Raw genomic sequence first — 19,554 nt, 5'->3', positions numbered from 1 at the left:
TATGATAATCCGACAGTTTCGTGGTCACTTTTACTGACACCAGCTTTTTTTGTAAAACTGAATTCAAATTCTCAATTACCACAGTGGGATTTTAACTCACGTTCTCTGAATTATTAGTCCAGCACCATAACCACTACGCTGCCGTACCCCTTCAAGATCGGAGACTCATTCCTCCATGCTGACGCTGTGAGATTTGCCATTCTGCATGTACGCAGGAGGCTGGCCTGCCTGGGACTCTGATGCTGGCCATGCTTCAGAGCGCGAGTGACATTTTACACCGCAGCATTAATATACTGGCCCTCTTAACCAGCTCAGTGTGTTCAGCAGGTCAGTGGGGGATGGCGTAACTCCAACAAGCAGAAGACGAGAAAATGGACCACTACTGCCACTGGCGCTTTGGGATGGGGGCTGGTCCATTTACATCTCCTTGTGCTCTGGACTGTGCGTGACCTACATTCAGGGATTGACTGGACAATTGGTTTTCATACACTACTGTATCCAAGTCACGGATTGCATCCATAACAGTCTGATTTCTTAAAGAGTTTGTTTTCTTTTAGGAGGAGTGGAGATCAGCTTCAGCAGAGTGATCACCTGCTTGATTCCAGAAGGATCTATCCAGCCTTTGGAAGACTTATTTTAAGGTATTGTGTGTGACTATTGTACAGTTTTAGGGCAAAATGTGGTGTATAGAAAGACTTGCATTCATATAGTGCCTTTCACAACTCATAACACATCTCAAAGCACTTCACAGCCAATTAAGTACTTTTTTTGAAGTGTAGTCACAGTTGTAATGTAGGAAAGACAACAGCCAATTTGCACACTGCAAGGTCTGACAAACAGCAATCAGGGAATGACCAGATAATCTGTGTTGGTTGAGGGATAAATATCGGCCAGGACACTGCAGAGAACTCCCCTGCTCTTCTTCTAAATAGTGCCATGGGATCTTTTGCATCCACCTGAGAGGGTGGACGTAGCCTTTCGTTTAACATTTCATCTGAAAGACGGTACCTCCAACAGTGCAGCACGTTTTTAGTACTGCACTGAAGTTTCAGCCTGGATTATGTGCTCAAGTCTCTGGAGGGGGAGCTTGAACCCATGACCTTCTGACTCAGAGGCGAGAGTGCTACTCACTGAGCCACAGCTGATTCATGAGTTGTGGTGTGTGACATTATGGGTGAGCCGTGACCACGCCATTTGCAAAGGCTCTTCCAGTAGCTTTGGTGGGAGGTTAGGATCTAATATCAGAATGCATTCGTGATTCTATATTTCATCCTGAGCACAGCAAGCACGTGTTTGACAAATCTATTAGAGTTTTTTGAGGATGTAACTAGCAGTGTACATAAAAGGGGAACCAGTGGATATAGTATATTTGGATTTTCAAAAGGCATTCGATAAGGTGCCACACAAAATGTTGTTACACAAGATTATGGCTCATGGGATTGGGAGTAATATATTAGCATGGATAGAGGATTGGTTAACGACAGAAAACAGCGAATAGGAATAAACGGGTTATTTTCGGTTTGGCAGGTTGTAACTAGTGGGGTACCGCAAGGATCAGTGCTTGGGCCTCAGCTGTTTACAATCTATATCAATGACTTAGATGAGGGGACCGAGCGTAATGATTCCAGGTTTGCTGACGATACAAAGCTAGGTGGGAAAATAAGCTGTGAGGAGGACTCTGCAAAGGGATACAGACAGGTTAAATGAGTGGGCAAGAAGGTGGCAGATGGAGTATAATGTGGGGAAATGTGAAATTATCCACTTTCGTAGGAAGAATAGAAAAACAGAATATTTTTTAAAAGGTAAGAGACCAAGAAATGTTGGTATTCAGAAGGATTTGGGTGTCCTTGTACACGGAACACAAAAGTTAACATGCAGGTACAGCAAGCAATTAGTAAGGCCATTGTATGTTAGCCTTTATTCCAAGGGGGTTGGATTATAAGAGTAAGGAGGTTTTGCTGCAATTATATAGGGCTCTGATGAGACCACACCTGGAGTACTGTGTACAGTTTTGGTCTCCTTTCCTAAGGAAGGATATACTTGCCGTAGAGGCATTCAACAAAGGTTCACTAGATTGATCCCTGGGATGAGAGGATTGTTCTATGAGGAAAGATTGAGTAGAATGGATCTATATTCTCTGGAGTTTAGAAGAATGAGAGGTGTTATCGTTGAATCGTATAAAATTCTTAGAGGGCTTGACAGGGTCGATGCTGAGGCTATTTCCTCTGGCTGGAGAGTCTAGAGGTCATAATCTCAAGATGAGTGGTTGGCCATTTAGGACTGAGATGAGGAGGAATTTCTTCACTCAGTGGGTTGTGAATCCTTGGAATTCTCTATCCAAGAGGGCTGTGGATACTCAGTCGTTGAGTGTCTTCAATACTGAGATCGATAGTTTTTGGACACTAAGGGAATCCAGGGATATGGGGATCGGGATGGGAAGTGGAGTTGAGGTAGAAGATCAGCCATGATCTTATTGAATGGCGGAGCAGGCTCGAGGGGCTGTATGGCTTACTCCTGCTCCTATTTCTTATGTTCTTATGTAAAACTGTAAGTCATTGAATCACTGCTGACTTATCAGAAGCCTTTAGTGTAATACACCAAACAGTCACTTCACTTTCTTGTAACGCTGTCTCTGGCACAATAATAAAAACTGAAAGAACCCTCCCGATGACAGAGCTGGTAACAGTACCACCCTGTTTAGTACTGCAGCTGGTGTATTGTTCCATGGACACTTACAGCCCTTGGTACCTCTCCCAAGTGGCTATTCTTCATATGACTAGACTGTCGTGCCATCCCAGCTCTGATACCCAGACTCAGCCGAGGTAGCTGATCTCTACCTGGGCAGTAGCTGTGACGCTGCAATTGACCAGCCCGGGTTGCAGCTTCAACTCTATCCGGTAATCCCTGATGAAAACTGCACACGTGTATAATGGTCAGGTGAGAAAGAGAATGGGGCTGAGCTGCAGTGCCTTCCTCTGCCAAATACCTGCTTCAACACTCATTGTCTGGGCTAGGAACATACGAACAGGAGTAGACAGGCCGTTCAGCCCCTCAAGCTTAAACAGCCCTCTGATACCTCACCCAAGTGGTCAATTGTGCGTCAGCCTTGGTCAGACCCCTTCTGGAGTATGGCCTTTAGTTTTGGGCTTCAGGAAGGATATTAGATAGGGTACAGAGAAGATTGACCAGAATGATACCAGGGCTTAAAAGGTTAAGTTATAAGAACAGGTTGCATAAATTTGGTTTGTATTCCCTCGAGTTTAGAAGGCTGATCTGTACCTCAACTCCATTTACCTGCCTTTGATCCATATCGCTTGATACCCTTAACTAACAAAAATCAATTGGTTTCAATCTTGAAAATTTCAATTGTCGCAGCATCCAAGCTGCTGGAGAGAGTTCCAGATTTCCACTGCCCTTTGTATGAAAAAATTCTTCCTGATTTCACTTCTAAATGGTCTAGCTGTAATTTTAAGGTTATGCCCCCTTGTTCTGGACTCCCCATCAAAAGAAATAGTTTCCATCTGCCCTATTGTATCCCTTTATCATTTTAAATACCTCAATTAGATCACTCCTCAAAATCAAGGGAATACAAGCCAAGATTATGTCCTCATAATTTAACCCTTTAAGCCCTAAAAGCATTCTGGTGAATCTGCGCTGTACCCCCACCAAGGCCAATATCTCTTTCCTGAGGTTTGGTGCCCAAAGTTGTAGGCAGTACTCCAGGTGGGCTCCGACCAGGGCTGACCCATAATTGACCACCCGGGTGAGATATGAGAGTGCTGCTGATACCTGTGGGATTGTACCCACCAAGAGTCGGTGCCCTCAGGAGGTGAGGGGAGGAAAGCCCTGCCTTAGATGTGTGGCACAGAGCTACAAATCAGCTTTGGGTTTGATTGGTTCCGCTGGCCTCATAAGCAGCAGGGGCAAAGCTAGACCAATGAGAGAGAATTGCTGCCTCTACCTCGCAATCTGACATCTTTATATTATAAAGAATGTGATTTATTTTTCAACATTAAAAACCAGAATTTAGCTCTTCCGGTGACTTGCTGGGTAAATGAACCAACTCTGTTCTCATATGACATCTGCCTAATTGCACATTCAAACAGTGGTCACCAGATGGGGGATCAGGAGGAGCAGGAACCCTGGTTGAATTATTTATTTCCCCTCTTTTTAATCCAGGAGTGCTCGGGCCAGTTGCATCTGCCATTGCTGTAGTTGAGATCATCACAGATTCCTGCTCTGATCACTATCCTCCCCCACCCCCCCGCACCCGGTGACCCCTGCTGGAAAGTGAACATGAGTGAGCGACAGGTTAAAACATCTTTGTTTTCCAGTCACTTCTAGCCAGTGAGCCATAAGGGAGCTATACTTAGCTTCAAGGACAGGAACAGCTGTGATTCTCTCTCTCTCTCTCTCTCTCTTCCCCCCTCCCCCCCAATTAGTGATTAAATAGTCTCGGCCAATTCGACGAGGCCGCTTGGTGCATGTGGAACCCGTGCCCTGACGAGGGGTCGGTGCATTTCGAAGAAGGGAGAGGGAGGGAGGGAGGGAGGGAGTGAGTGAGTGAGTGGTAACCCTGACACATTCAGTCGGGGCTTCTGATGAAATGAAGCGAGAGGTGTCAGCACACTCCTGCGTCTTGTCACGTCACACAATATTGTGCCTTAAGCTGAGTAACAATAATGAAAAAAAGAGAAGGAAAATCCTCTTTGTGACCGGGCGGTCTCAATCCGGTTCCCATGGCTACAAGTCCATAGGGTCACAAGGGGGGGGGGCCATAATTAGCAGGCTGATCCTGATCCTGGATTCAGGATTCAGGCAGGCCAGCCCGGGTTTTGCGGGCTGCCCCTGCCTTGGAGTGTCTCAGCTGCTCCCGCTGTCATAGGCTGCTCCCAGTGTATCAGATGGTAGCAGATTCAGGCTCGCCGCCTCAGCTGATCACCGCTCCATTCTCCCCCCCTCCTCCTCCTCAGCTCGGCTGTGGACACTGCCACCACAAAAAAAAAAGAGGCTTTACTCTCTCTCTCTAATCTCTCTCCCTGCCCACCTACCCTCCTCCTCCTTCTCTCCCCTCCTCCTCCTCCTCTCTCCACAATTGCTACTCATCTCTTGGAAGCAGGGAGGGGAGAGAGGGGAGAAGCAGGGCCCAAGTAGGAAGTGAAAGCCGACTTCTCGGCTGCTGGTGGCCTCTCCGCAGCCCCCCTCTCAGGTTCAAACGGAGCGTCCTTTGCAGAGCACCCGGTGCAAGGGGGACGAGCTAGCGCCGGTCGGCCGGTGTGAGTGTGAGTGTGTGGAGAGAGGCGGAGTGGGGAGCAGGAGCGATCGCAACGCACAACTGCCTTCTTGCGCCTGGAGCTGTGAGTGTTGGAAGGTGAGTGAAACGTCGCTTTTTTTTTTGTTCGGTGGAGTGATGTACGTGCCAGCTTCCCCGGCACTTCTCAAACGCCCCGGCAGTTTTCGGGAATTGCAGCCACGTTTTGGTTTGAAAGCAATTCCCGTCGAACGAGGTGTGGAGAGACTGGGCTCGCTGTTTTCTCCGAGCGGGGACGATTAAGGGGGAGATTTAATAGAGGTGTTCAAAATCCTGAAGGGGTTTTTGATAGAGTAAAGAGGGACAAACTGTTTCTCACTGGCTGGTCTGTCACCCAGTGGACACAGATTTAAAATAATTGGCAAAAAAAAAAGGAAGCCAGAAGGGAGATGAGATTTGTTACACAGTGAGTTGTTATGAGCTGCAATGCACTGCCTGAAAGGGTGGTGGGAGAGCAGATTTAATAGTAACTTTCCAAAGGGAATTGAATGTACGTTTAAAAATGAAAAAAAAAATTGCAGGGCTACAGGGAAAGAGCAGAGTAGTGGGACTAATTGGATAGCCCTTTCAAAGAGATGGGCTGAACGGCCTCCTTCTGTGCTGTACGGTTCTCTGAATCTGCTGAGACTCTGCAGCTGGAGCTCCTTTTTAATGCCACTTAAAAGCGTTCCTGCACAGCAGCAGAGCACTGTGAAGGTGAACCCCGGACTGTGGAGCTTGGGAAGTGTTTGCACCTGGATGGCCCACTAGCTGAAGTGACGGAGTGCCCGGTGGTGAAGCTCAAACCCCCAGTGGCCCCCTGAGGCTGATCGCCAACCGGCCTTGCCGAGTGTCAGTGACCCCCCCTCGTGGGCTGGGAGAAGGGAGGGGGGCAACATCTGAAGTAATCACATCGTTCCAGCTCTTTCGGAGTGGGGGGGGGGGAAGAGAGGAGTGGGTTGGGAAGAAGGGGGCGGGCGGGGGGGAAAACTGTGCCGAGGTAGGGTGAGGCGTGATGGGAGAAACATATACCGGCACCCTAGTCGGGCGTGTGCCGAGAGTGAACGGCGGCACCCGGGACAGAGCGCAAAGTAAACGTTTTTGTTTCAAAAACAAACGTAGAAACACGTGCACCGTATAATACGAGGTGTGCAGGTAGTTTACCAAAGCGGCCGGTCTGGCCAGGTGGCAAGAGCCTCTCAAGAAAGTCCTCCGATGCCCCGGGGGTGCGAAAGGTGCTGCCAACCAGCTGTGCGCCAGCGGCTGGGCCACAGAGACTGTGGATTCCATTCCGGGATCTGGGACCTCCAGTTAATTAGAGACCTCGGCTATTGTCTTTTGCTTTTCTTTTTAATTAGGTGCCTGTCACTTCTTCCTGCACTGAAACTGCATGTTCGTGCAGTCGAAATAATGGCTTAACTCCTAAGTACTTAAAACTCTTAAAATGTATAAAGAAAACTGCTTTGCACATCATGGCCTTCAGCGTTTCACCTACATTGTCGCAATTAAGTGTGTTCTTCACGGTCTGCTATAAATAGAGGCACATTCCTGCCAAATCTTAGCTTTGAAACAAAAAAAATATTAATGTGTAGAGCTGGCCTTCGTTAAGTTTCTGTGAGTTCCCTTTGTATCAAAGCCCTGTTGGCAAGTTAGGAATCCAATAAGTAAAGAAGGAACGGTCTAGTATAAAGAGCAGGTAATCTTAACAACTTACATAGGAAGTACAATTGCCTTAGAATTCATGGCTATTATACATTCATTATTCCAGGAACGACGACCGCTTTCTTAAAGGCGAGCCTAGAAGGAATACTTTGTGTACCGTTGTAAATAATAATTTTTTCCTGTACCAGTTTTCTGACCCACACCTTGCTGCTAGGCTGATTAGTTGGCATCGTCGACTGTGAGATGTTTCTAGACGGCACCCTCAATTGCAACAAGTTCTGTCCCCGAGCTTTCCCTTCCCCATTTAAACATTGAGCAGCACAAGATTGGCAATGTGAATCTGTAAACTTGTGTCAGGCGTATATATAAAAGAAGTGTGGGTGGGATTCAGGTTAAAGTCCATAATTTTTTTTAAGAAAGGTGGCAGGGATTGTGTTATAAGGCATGTGACACGTGTCGGGGGTCGGGGGGGGGGGGGGTGTTTCTGATGATATCATCATTGGCAAGACTGGAGGTCCAACTGGTTCTTAAAGTCCTGGTTGGGTGAGATTGCTTTACAGTCATTCCTTGCTGTCTTACTCTTTCACCTTCGGGTAATGTTTGTACATTGTTCAAATACAACAGCTCGATCAGTGTACAGATGAGTTCATTTGTTGCACAGATCCTATTGATGCCCAGGTTCCCCAAACTGTCAGAGCTCTCCTGATTGCGCTGGTGCGCTGTGTGTCTGTGCGCTGGTGCGCTGTGTGTCGAAAAGCAGATTTTACATAGAGATAAGACTATTTTACCCATGTGAGGGTTTTAAAAAATTTATTAGCTATGAGGAAAACGATGGCACAGAGTTTGTTACACTCAGCGGGGAAGACATTTGCGTGGCGTGGGAAACCGGCGAGGTGCCAGGAATGCACGCCCGGAGTCAGCCTGAGGCTCGGTGCAAATTGGCCTCTGCCTCGTTTCCATAAATCTGCCAAGCTACGGGTGCCAATCGGGCGTCCCGATGCAGCTCGCCAGTTTGGTGCAAAGGAACAGGCGGAGGCCATTCAGCCCCTCAAGCCTGTTGCGCCATTCAATTAGATCATTTACCCGCCTTGGTTCCGTAACCCTTAATGCCCTTACCTAACAAAAATCTTATCAATCTCAGGTTTGAAATTTTCAATTGACCCCCAGGCTCAACAGCTTTTTTGGGGGAGAGAGTTCCAGATTTCCACTCCCCTTTGTGTGAAGAAGTGCTTCCTGACATCACCCCTGAACGGCCTAGCTCTAATTTTAAGGTTATGCCCCCTTGTTTTGGACTCCCCCACCAGAGGAAATAGGGTAGATAGAAATAAACTATCAAATCCTTTAACCATCTTGATCACTTCATTTAGATCACCCTTTTAATCTTCTATACTCAAGGGAATACAAGCCTAGTTTATGCAACCTGTCCTCATAATTTAACCTTTTTCGGCCCGGTATCATTCTGGTGAATCTGCACTGCACCCCCTCCAAGGCCAATTTATCCTTCCTGAGGTGCAGTGCAATCGGGAAATTGCGCCAAAATGTGCCCAAAATTAACCCCGGTTAGGTTAGAGTTCAAGTTTCCGCTAAAATTAATTTGCGTATTCACAAATATAAAATCTTCCATGAACCAGCGCTATTGGGCAGCGTAATAGAATGTAATCGTTCTATATATTTAAAGTCACTTGATGTATTTAAGAGCGGTAACCTGGTGCAGTTTTATTAATATAGCTGAAAATGGGTTTATCAGCAAAAATAAGCATTCTTAAGAGTGTCCAGTCCTCCACTCGTGAGTAACCTGATTTAAAATCACTGAAAATTACTTTTTAAAAAAAAACTATACTGAACCATTTACTACTTTCATTGGTGTACACTAGTCAGTTTCTCAGTAAATTATTTTTTGATATGAGGAACTTTGGAAACGTGCCCACTTGTGCCTGAGCGCCCAAGAAAATGAGCACAATTTGAAGAGCCTTCCCGAGCCAGCGGAATCTCACCATGTCAACCTGGGGGCGTGGCCAGTTTTGTGGGCGGGGCCTGATCCGGGCGAACTCAATCTTGAACCAGCGTAAGTGTTTTTGGGCGTAACTCATTTTCCGTTTAAAATTCCCCCATCTTTTGGGCTGGTTTGACCGATTGCGCCGGAATCTGGGCGCAAAACAAGCGGAAACTCTACCCCTCAATTAGATCACCCCTTAATCTTCTATACTCAATGGGGTCTCTGGAAATTGGGGGGATGGGGGGCGGCGGAGGCAGGGAGTCGAACGGGAAGGGGCAAGCCCTGGGCTAGCAGCAGCCCTCTGTACTGTTGTGGAGCCAGGAGGAGCATTCCTGCTTCTCCTGGCTCCACGTAAAGGCAACTAAAGAAAAGAACAAGGTGACTTACCTTTTCGTCACCGATGCCTTCGATGATCTCTGGTTCGGCCACTGTAGCCCTGGCAAAACGGAACGGAGCATATGCAGGTTGCGTAAACTTGGCTTGTATTTGCTTGGGTATAACAGGTTGAGGGGTAATCTGATCGGGGTGTTTAAAATGTCAAAAGGATTCGATAGGGTAAATACAGAGAAACTATTTCTTTTGGTGGGGTAAATCAAGAACAAGGGGACAAAATCTTAAAATTAGAGCTAGACTATTTAAGAGTGAAATCAGGAAGCCTCTTTTCACACAAAGGGTAGTTGAAATCTGGAATTCTCTCCGGCCAAAAGGCTGTGGATGTTCAGGGACGATTGGAGCTTTCAAGACTGAGTTATAGATTATTGTTAGTTAAGAGTATCAAGGGATATGGAACATAGGCGGATAAACGGAGTTGAGATACAGATCAGCCAAGATCTAATTGAGTGGCGGAACAGGCCCGAGGGGCTGATCGGCCTACTGCTGTTCCTTTGCTCTGTTCAGTTTATGCCGAATTTGGGAGTGCGGTCCTAAAATAGGAATTGGGATCCAGATTTGCATATTCAAGGCACCCAACGCCTGTTCAAGGTGCCCTGGACTCTTGTCACCGTCTTCCAGGGATGATGGGGCCCGAGAGATCGCGATCGCCCGTTAGTCCTCCCAACGCGAGACTTTCGCCCAAAAAATGGGTGTGACGGGAGCCAATCTCTTGCCCCCCATGAGTTTGGGCCAGACTTTCAACTTGGGTTGGGGCGCAAAATGGTGCTCGTGGATTGGCCATCCGTTATATGGCTTGCCTGGTTTTCAATTCTATCGCAGTTAATGGGGCGGGGCTGTTTCCTGTCAGGCGGATTAGGTTAAAATGACCTGCAAGTGACCATTCTTAATGTCTGAGCCTAAACAGTGAGTGTCAGCCAACTATTCAATCATGGAGGCCAATATAGCTGGACCTTGCCCCATTTCCAAACAAACAAACTTTCTGCCGGAGGTCACTGGATAACAATGTCTTTTTTTCTCCCCCTCTCCCTAATGTGGGATCCTGAGGCCAATTACAGTATCCCAACCACCGCCCCTGTCTGAGATCAGCTAGCTCAACACAGACTGGGGATCGAACCCAAGATCTTCTGGTCTATACAGTTCAGTATGGCATCAGGCACTAGCTTTACTGATTAGGTGATCAAGCGAGCTTTAAAACTTTTTTTTATTTCTCCTAACAACCGAATGTCTCATCATCACAATTAATGTGGGCCGTAAAGAAACAGTGTTCTCCTGGCTGATTTGCAATGCAGAAATTTCCAGACTGTCATTGTCCAAAAACTGGGCAGGTGGTGACCTAAGCTGATTCAGGGCTTAGCTGAGAGCAAGAGAGGGAGTTTTGTTGGGAATTAATATTGTTTTTATTGAAGACAAACTCCTGTGCATATTATTGAGTGAATAATCCCAAGTGTGAGATTTTCAGTCACAAGCCATACAAAAGCATCACTTAGATGTAGTCTGTCGATTTGAACCAATCACGTGGGCTACAGGGCACAATACGTGCCCATGATATATTCTTCTTCTCTTTGATTTTCTATTCCCTTTCTCTTTTCTCCTTTTTTCTGCTTGTAGTTCTATTTCCCTCTCTGCTGGAAATTTCTACATGTTTTCCCTTGCAGCCATGGAACGAATGCTAGTCTCGCCTCCATTATCTTTTAGATGACACGTTAAACCAAGGCCCCGCCTGCCTCCTCAGATGGATGTAAACGATCCCACGCCAGTATTCTAAGAAGAGTAGGAGGGCTCTCCCCGGTGTCCTGGCTAATATTTACCCCTCAACCAACATCGCTATAACAGATTACCTGGTCATTATCTCATTGCTGTTTGTGGGACCTTGCTGTGCACAAATTGGCTGTCGCGTTTCCCATATTACAACATTGAATGCACTTCAAAAAGTACTTAATTAGCTGTGAAATGTTTTGGGGTGTCATGCGGTCGTGAAAGGCACTATAGAAATGCAAATTCATTCATTCTTTACCGAAGGAAAGCAAGAGAATTCTTGGAATTACTAACACCATCTGTTCTATCTTGAAGCTGCCATCTTGCGTTGGGAGGGGGCTTTATTCTCAATGCCACACGTGAGTCTCCCACCTCAGTCAGGGAGAGTTAGAGGCCAGTGTTACCTTCTGCCGCCTACTTTTGCACCAATTGGTGCCGAACGTTTCTTGTTCACTGACTTTTGTTGCAGTATCAAGATTCACATGCTACTTTGACCTTTACATCACAACACAAGTTAGCAAATTCTAAATCGTTCATAACCAACTGGGCTCCAGATTTCTTTACTGCTCCATTCACACCTCACTGCTGGAGAATAATCATCGGGAAGAACATTTCTGATTGAATTCATACTTGAAGGTTGGAACTGAGGAGATCTGTTCACTGACTATTTATATTGGGGGGGGGGAAATCCCCCTAGGACCAGGTGAGAGGATGCACTTGAGTAAAAATATTAGACACAAAGAAAGGATAAAGTTAAATTTGACATAAGACATCCATGTGAAACTATAGTATATAATCCGTCAGTTCCAACATCTAATGCATAAACAGAAGGTTTGATATTTTCAGTATAGTTAGGATAGTTCAGAATTCTCTTTCTATTTTTAAGTGTATTGAGAACTCCCCCTATGGCTCAGTGATTTCATCCAGCGGATGGCTGAGCCACACAGAGTAGGAAGCCCCAGACTCGTTCTCCAGTCCGCTCTTGAGTTAGCCAATCGCAGCTGGGGCATCGCTGCCTCCGGGCTAGGGAGGGGAAAATCGGCTGTGGTTCCCACGCCTGATCACCTGCCCAGTGATTCCCTGCTGGAAATGTGGACTTTGGATTCGGTTTGGCTGCGATGTCAACCACGGTAAAATAGCCTGCTAAGGCTCACGCACGAATAACCGGGTGAAGGACTGGAGGGTGAGTGGCGCATGTGGAATTGTATTCCAGCAAGCAGTCGGCATGTCGGGAGAAGAAGGAAAATATTTTTTTTAAGTAACTAACTCATGAAAGGTTGTGTGCAGGGGACATTTTAGTGTCTGGACTTTTCTCGCTCGGTATTGGGTACCTGCAGACTTTTGCCAAAATGCCAGTTTGCTTAACTCGACTAAGAAAGGCGCCATTCTGCAAAGGGCTACTGTGCAGTTCATGCTGTAGTGAAGCAGACATCATTTTCTTGATCAAACATCTCAGTGTCCTCACTTAATGTAAATGTAATAAGTTTGCAGTTTGTTTTTGAGTTTATTGTTCTGTTTCATATTATTGCTGCGATGGCTGAATAAGACATTTCACTTCACCTAAAATTGACCTGGATTTGGGAGGAGGAGGAAAACTGGCTCCTGATCACTATCTTCGATACGCACTTGTCTGGACGTCAGCTAAGGACAGGACAAGTGTGGAATTCTCTCCCTTCAAAAGTCTGTGGATGCTGGGGGACAATTAGAGCTTCCAAGGCTGAGATTGAGAGATTTTTGTTAGGTAAGGGTATCATGGGATATGGATTTAAGATGGGCAAATGGAGCTGAGGTACAGATCAGCAATTGAACGGATGTAATTGGATGGAGGAGCAGGCTCAAGGGATTGAATGGCCCACTCTTGTTCGTATGAATGGCCTCAGTCGTGCTGCCCTGCACAGTCAAGTCGCCTGCTTACGCTCAGTATCATGGCTCATACATGAAGTAGGCCCAAGACAGAATATCAAAGGGTGCCCAGGGACAGTACCGCAGCAAGGGAGGGGGAGAGAACGAGAACTTGTCTTGCATACAGTCAATTGTTTTAATCCTTGCCCTGCAGCCAATGCTTTGGCTTTAATCCTTAATATGTGGTGGAAAACTCAAGGCCAACAGTTGATTGTGTTTTGACCCTTACCCTGCTGAATAAGGAAGGGTTAGACATGACTGTGCAGGATTATTTGAGGAATGACATTCAATGGGCTGACTGACCTTTTCTTGACCTGTTTCAATTACTGTTGTTCTCCGCGGTTGTACTGAATATACAGGCGGCCTGTATCATCAGCACAATAGTCACTGTCACCAAAATAACACTTTATATTGCACCATATTAAGCGTCTCCAAACACATGATTTATTTTTGAAGTGCGATGTGGTTGTGTAGCTGAACGGGGCAGCCAGTCGCTCCCAGCAAACGGCAATGAGATGAATCATAGCGTGATACAACACACGACCTATTGCACTTGTCCCAGGCAGGGTGGTTTGCTCATGCTCAATGACCTCATAGAATCATACAGTACAGGAGGCCGTTGTGCCCATCGCGCCTCTGCCGGCTCTTTGAAAGAGCTATCTAATTACTTCCACTCCCCCTGCTCTTTCCCCAGAGCCCTGCAAACTTTTCCTTTTCAAGTATTTACCTAATTCTCTTTTGAAAGTTACAATTGAATCTGCTTCCACCACCCTTTCAGGCAGTGCATTCCAGATCATAACAACTTGCTGCGTTTAAAAAAAACTTCTCATCTCCCCTCCTGGTTCTTAAATCTGTGTCCTCTGGTTACTGACCCTCCTGCCGCTGGAAACAGTTTCTCCTTATCTGCTCTAAGTGTTATCTTTCCAGTTGAGTCTCCACTTCCTGGCTGCTCACATTACGAGCAGCCCCTGGGATCCTCTGAGTAATGCTGAGGTAGAGACATTAGTGCAGAATATAAAGCACCTAGCTGCTTACTCTATCAAAACCCTTCTTGATTTTGAACATCTATTAAATCTCCCCTTAATCTTTTCTGCTCTAAGGAGAACGATCCCAGCTTCTATAATCTCCCCACTTAACTGAAGTCCCTCGTCCCTTGTATCATTCTGGTAAATCTCCTCCGTACCCTCTCCAAGGCCTCCAATGAATGACCAGTTAATGTATTTTGCTGCTGTTGGTTGAGGGAGGGATGTTGGCCAGGACACTGCGTGAACTCCCTGCTCTCAGTACCACGCAATCTTTAGCTTCTGCCTGAAACACCAGATGGATGGAGCCTCTGCTTAACATCTTATCCGAAGGACGACACCTGGTGTAGGGCTTGAACCAACAACCTTCTGATTGAAAGGCAAGATTGTGACCTACTGAGCCGAGCTGACACTACCAACAAGGGCGAAGAGGTGATTTGATACTGTATGTGTAGGAGACACTGCTGGCAGACAGCAAAACAAAAAGTGTGTACATTTACTGGTAGTGGTCTTTAAATAATGAAGAGGTTCCATTGGGTAGATGTGGAGAAACTGTTTCCACTTGTGGGTGAGTCCAGAACAAGAGGACATAAATCTAAGGTGGTCACTAACTGATCTAATAAAGAATTTCTTTGCACAGAGAGAGGTGAGTATGTGGAAATCGCTGAAGTGGTGAAGCAGATAGTATTGGTGCATTTAAGGGGAGGCTTGATGCATACATGAGGGAGAAGGGAATAGAGGGATATTGGGGGTAGTGGGAAGAGGTATTTTAAATGAAAGGAGACCAGTTGGGCCGAATGGCCTATTTCTGTACTGTATATTTTATGTAATAGGCTGAAAGGCTGGGATGCCAATAAAAGGGCCACTCAGAAGAAAGCGTCAATGAAATGTTGAAATTCCATAAGAAATTCCTTGCAAATAAATCAGAGGGGAGATGAGAATTCTTTTCACACAGTGAGTTGTTATGATCTGGAATGCGCTGCCTGAAAGGGTGGTAGAAGCAGATTCAGAAGGGAATTGGATAAATACTTAAAAAAAAAAAATTTCAGGGCTATGGAGAAAGAGCAGGGGAGTGGGACTAATTGGATAACTCTTTCAAAGAACCGGCACAGGCACGATGGGCTGAATGGCCTCCTCCTGTGCTTTTTGATTCTATGAAAGCCTGAAACAAAATCAGAGGAATGAAATTCTTTCTCACTCACTAGTTAACACGTTCCCATATAGGGAATTTTAACCATCATTAATCCACTTAAATAAGCCTGTTAACTTTGTTGAAGTATCACATACAGGAATTTTGACACACAGGGGTTAACTAGTGCACACAAAGAGAACTTTCAATTCTATGAAGAAAAGGATGAACGCAGACAGTGGGGTGGACTGTGCCAGATATATATTGAGGCCAACAGGTCCGCAAACTGCTGTTGTCAATCGAGGGACAGTAGTGTTAGGTAGCAAACGGATCCCCATCATTCGAATCGGAAAGGTGCAATGCATACTCTCTTTTTATTCTCAGTACATGCAGCTTCCAGCAGGTGTCACTCTGTAATAATCAGGAATTCTGATCCTGGTTGCTCGAACTCCTGCGTCGCACAGGGACACCGAGCACAGTTTTAGCACCCCAACTCAGGGTTGCCAACTCTCCAGGAATTAAACATTAATCTCCAGGGTACTGCTGTGAGCAGTCCAGAAGAAAATCATAGGAGATGTGTTTTTTTTTCATTTTTGTTGAACACTTTTGTTGATTAGTTATAAAAAAAAACATTTAGAGATTGGTTTTTAAAAAAGGCTGTTTTGACTGACAGTCAGGATTCATGAAGTTGGGTAATGAAAGTCTGCTTGCTTTCCAATGGCCATGGGGAGGCGGGACTCAGTGAGGGTGGACATGTCAGACAACCAATGGCGAGTGTGGGGGTGGGGCAGTGGGAGGTCATGTGATGAAACCTCCAGGAATACGTCCAACCAGAGTTGGCTACCCTACCTCAACTGCAATCAGCTGACTCATAACAGACCAGGGAATTGAACCTGGGAGCTTTGCTCTCACCAGGCTATTGGGTAGTCCTCGCATGCGTGCCCTCTTTAATATATCAGTTGTCTTTACACAGTTTACAGTGAGAGGAAAGCAGTACATGTAGAAATTAATAACAGCAAGCATGAAACTTCCGCTCCTGGTGGGCTTGTTTGTAGGTTGACCTATTTTTATTTATTTTTTTGCAAATTGAAACACACTGATGCATTAAAGACACTGCGCACAAAATTCTTCAAGTTGAAACAGTAGATTTTGTACAGTAAAACAAATTAAATTTGTGTGGCATATTATGAATCATTTGATAGAACAGCACTCTTAAAGTAGTTACATTTTAATAAATACATTGTTCCTAAATATTTAATGCAGTTATTTCTATGTCTATGAAGCTGCATGTAAAAGTAGAGATATGCAAAAAGAATAGTGGAATGAAGAGATAAAACAAGATTAGATTAATTGCCCAATCTCTGAACATTCCTACCCCTCAAAAACAGGAGTTAGAAACACTGGAAAGAAGGCTAGCTTGTTAAGGTTGATGAATGATGAGCAACTACTGCAGTATTGTCCCAGTTATGAAGCACATCGAATTGCATGTTCTACAGACATCCAGGTCTGATCTTAATGGCGATAATGGCTAAGAGTTGTAAGTGGACATCTGTGGGGCTTTGGACTCCCTTCTTCACTGGCTTCTATGTGTTCTCCAAGCATGTTGAATCTGGCAATGGTTGCCTCCGGAGTCCCTCAAAGCCTCCACAATACAATTGGGAGGATTTCATAAGAGATTGTCCTACAGTGCTATGGCCTGTGCAAGTGAGGTCTCCATGGCAGATGACACTGGTGTTGCCCTATGCTCAATGGCAAACTGCAATGTAGACAACTGTTGCTCCATGACCTCATAGGGTAGATGTCAGAGAAAAACTGGGTGCTGGACTTTCCCAACTACCTAGACTGTCTCCCAATGTCATGTGCAATGAGACAACAGACGTTGCAATATGGTGTTGCTGCTATAATATTGCTGCCCGTATCTTGTCCCACTCACCCGTGACCCCTGTTCTCACTGACTTTTATTGGCTGCTGCTTCCTCAACTCTTCCAATTTAAAATTCTCATCCTCGTATTTAAATCCCTCCATGGCCATGCCCATCCCTATCTCTCTAACCTACATTATTGATGTACACATACTCTTATCCACAAGGGTACTGTATTATGGCATTTACTATTCTGCACTCGTAACAATCCATGTGAATGAGTATGTTTATGCAACACATCATCAACAACTTGCATTTATATAGCGCCTTTAACATAGTAAAATGTCCCAAGGCAGTTCACAGGAGCGTTATCAATCAAAATTTGACAACGAGCCACATGAGATATTAGGACAGGTTTGGTCGAAGAGGTAGGTTTTAAGGAGTGTCTTACAGGAGGAGAGAGATGAAAGAAGGTATGGGAGGGAATTCCAAAGCTTAGGGCTTAGGCAGCTGAAGGCATGGCTGCCAATAATGGAGTGATGAAAATCGGGGTTAGGCAAGAGGCAAGAATTGGAGGAACGCAGAGATCTTGGAGGGTTGGTGCGAGTTAGGAAACGGGTAGCAGAGTTTTGAATGAGCTTAAGTTTACGGAGGGTGCAAGGTGGATACAAACCATAGGATATCCCGTTCATATGATACTTGGCACTTGTCCTTTATGGTGTACCATTCTTCACATAACTAGTCCTTTCCAGACTCTCTACAGAACAAATCCACCATTGTTTTCCCAAATAGTGTGGGTACTCGTATGTGTTAAGAGCTTTCCATTTAAATGCAAAAGTGTTGTGAATAGTAGCAGGGTGACTTGGCTCATGGAATTCCCTTTCTGTAGTATATTCTTTCCCCCATAATGCCATGTGCAGAACCTTGCTATTTTCACTCCTGGTAACATTTCTCTGTGAGTAGAAGCCACGTGTTAGCTTGGCTTAGTTGTAGCACTCTCACCTCTTCAGATGGAAGGTGTAACTTGAGCACGTATTCCAGGCTAACATGTTGGTGCAGTACGGAGAAAGCAGTGCATTGTCAGAATTGCTGCCTTTTGGATGAGATGTTAGACCAAGGCTTTGCCTGTTAAGGTGGCTGTAAGAGTTCCCATGGCTCTTTTGGGGAAAAAATGTAGGGGGTTCTCCTGGTTTCCTGGCCAACATTCATCCCTCACACAACACCACCAAAACTCATCAACTGGTCATTTATCTAATTGCTGTCGGTGGGACCTTGCTCTGTGCAAATTGGCTGCTGCAATTTGCCTACATTGCAACAATGACTACACTTTGGGATGTACTGAGGATGTGAAGGGCGCAATATAAATGCAAGTTCTTTGCATGTATCAATAACAGCAACAACTTGTTCGTGTCCATCTATGTCCTGTGCCCTTAGCTTACAATAATATTCATGCCTTAGAATTGACAGCCACACCTGGCACCCACTTGATGCTAGGGGTCTGTCCTTTCCCACAACGATATGCTCCCATCTCTGTAACCATGCTCAATCAGCATTTAGAGAACAGAATACCCTCTCTGACTACCCCGCGGATAAGCCATTTTTCACCATACTTCACAATTAGATTCTCAGACGCCTTACAATATTTCAAGGAGTTAAGCAACTCATAAGTTGCTTGATGCATGAGATACACCATTGGAGGAATGTAGGAGTAGCCCATTCAACCTGCTCCGCCGTTCAATTAGATCATGGCTGATCTGTACCTCAACTCCATTTACCCGCCTTTGACCTTTTTCCTTGAAACCCTAACCCAACAAAAATCTGACGATCTCAGTCTTGAAAGCTCCAATTGACCCCCAGTGTCCTCAGTCTTTTGGGGGAGAGAGTTCCAGATTTTCACTCCCCTTTGTGTGGAAAAAGTGCTTCCTGATTTCACTCCTGAATGGCCTGGCTCTAATTTTAAAATTGTGCCCCCTTGTTCTGGATTTCCCCCACCAAAGGAAATAGTTTCTCTGTATCTACTTTATCTAATCCTTTTATTAATTTAAACACTTCAATTAAATCACCCTCAACTTTCTCAAGGGAACAAATAACTTAATCCTTTAACCCCCGGTAATATTCTGGTGAATCTGTGCTGCACCTCCTCCAATGCCGATATATCCTTCCTGAGGTGTGGTGTCCAGAACTGAATGCAGTGCTCCAGATGGGGTCTGACCAAGGCTCTGTACAACTGAAGCATAATTTCCTCCCCGTTTTATTCCAGCCCCTTGAGATAAAGGCCAATATTCCATTACCTTTTAGTAATTTGAGTACCTGGACAACCAAATCCACAATTCCTAGTCTCCAACCATGAAGAAAATATTCCAATTTGTTTTTCTCGGATCCACAATGGATGACCTCACACTTCCCCACATTGAACTCTATCTGCCACAGTTTTGCACACTCACTTAATCAGTCCATGTCCCTTTGTAACTAACTTCCTGTTCCCATCTGCACTACTTACGTTGCCTCCTTACTGTGCAGTGCTTTGGCGAGCAGATCCGTTCA

At 45.4% G+C, this 19,554-nt stretch overlaps 1 protein-coding gene across 1 annotated transcript in view; it reads left to right on the top strand.

Moving 5' to 3' along the window:
- Positions 1–4,817: 4,817 nt before the first annotated feature.
- large1 (LARGE xylosyl- and glucuronyltransferase 1) overlaps positions 4,818–19,554 on the top strand; it is a 467,112-nt gene continuing 452,375 nt past the window's right edge. The window contains exon 1 of the mRNA XM_067999920.1: positions 4,818–5,371. The gene's annotated coding sequence lies outside the window, so the exon portion shown is untranslated. The remainder of the gene's footprint in view (positions 5,372–19,554) is intronic.

The sequence above is a fragment of the Heptranchias perlo genome, chromosome 18 (genome assembly GCF_035084215.1).
Source record: "Heptranchias perlo isolate sHepPer1 chromosome 18, sHepPer1.hap1, whole genome shotgun sequence".
Taxonomy (NCBI): domain Eukaryota; kingdom Metazoa; phylum Chordata; class Chondrichthyes; order Hexanchiformes; family Hexanchidae; genus Heptranchias; species Heptranchias perlo.
Note: the sequence above shows the minus strand (reverse complement) of the source record. Positions and strands in the feature narration are given on the sequence as shown.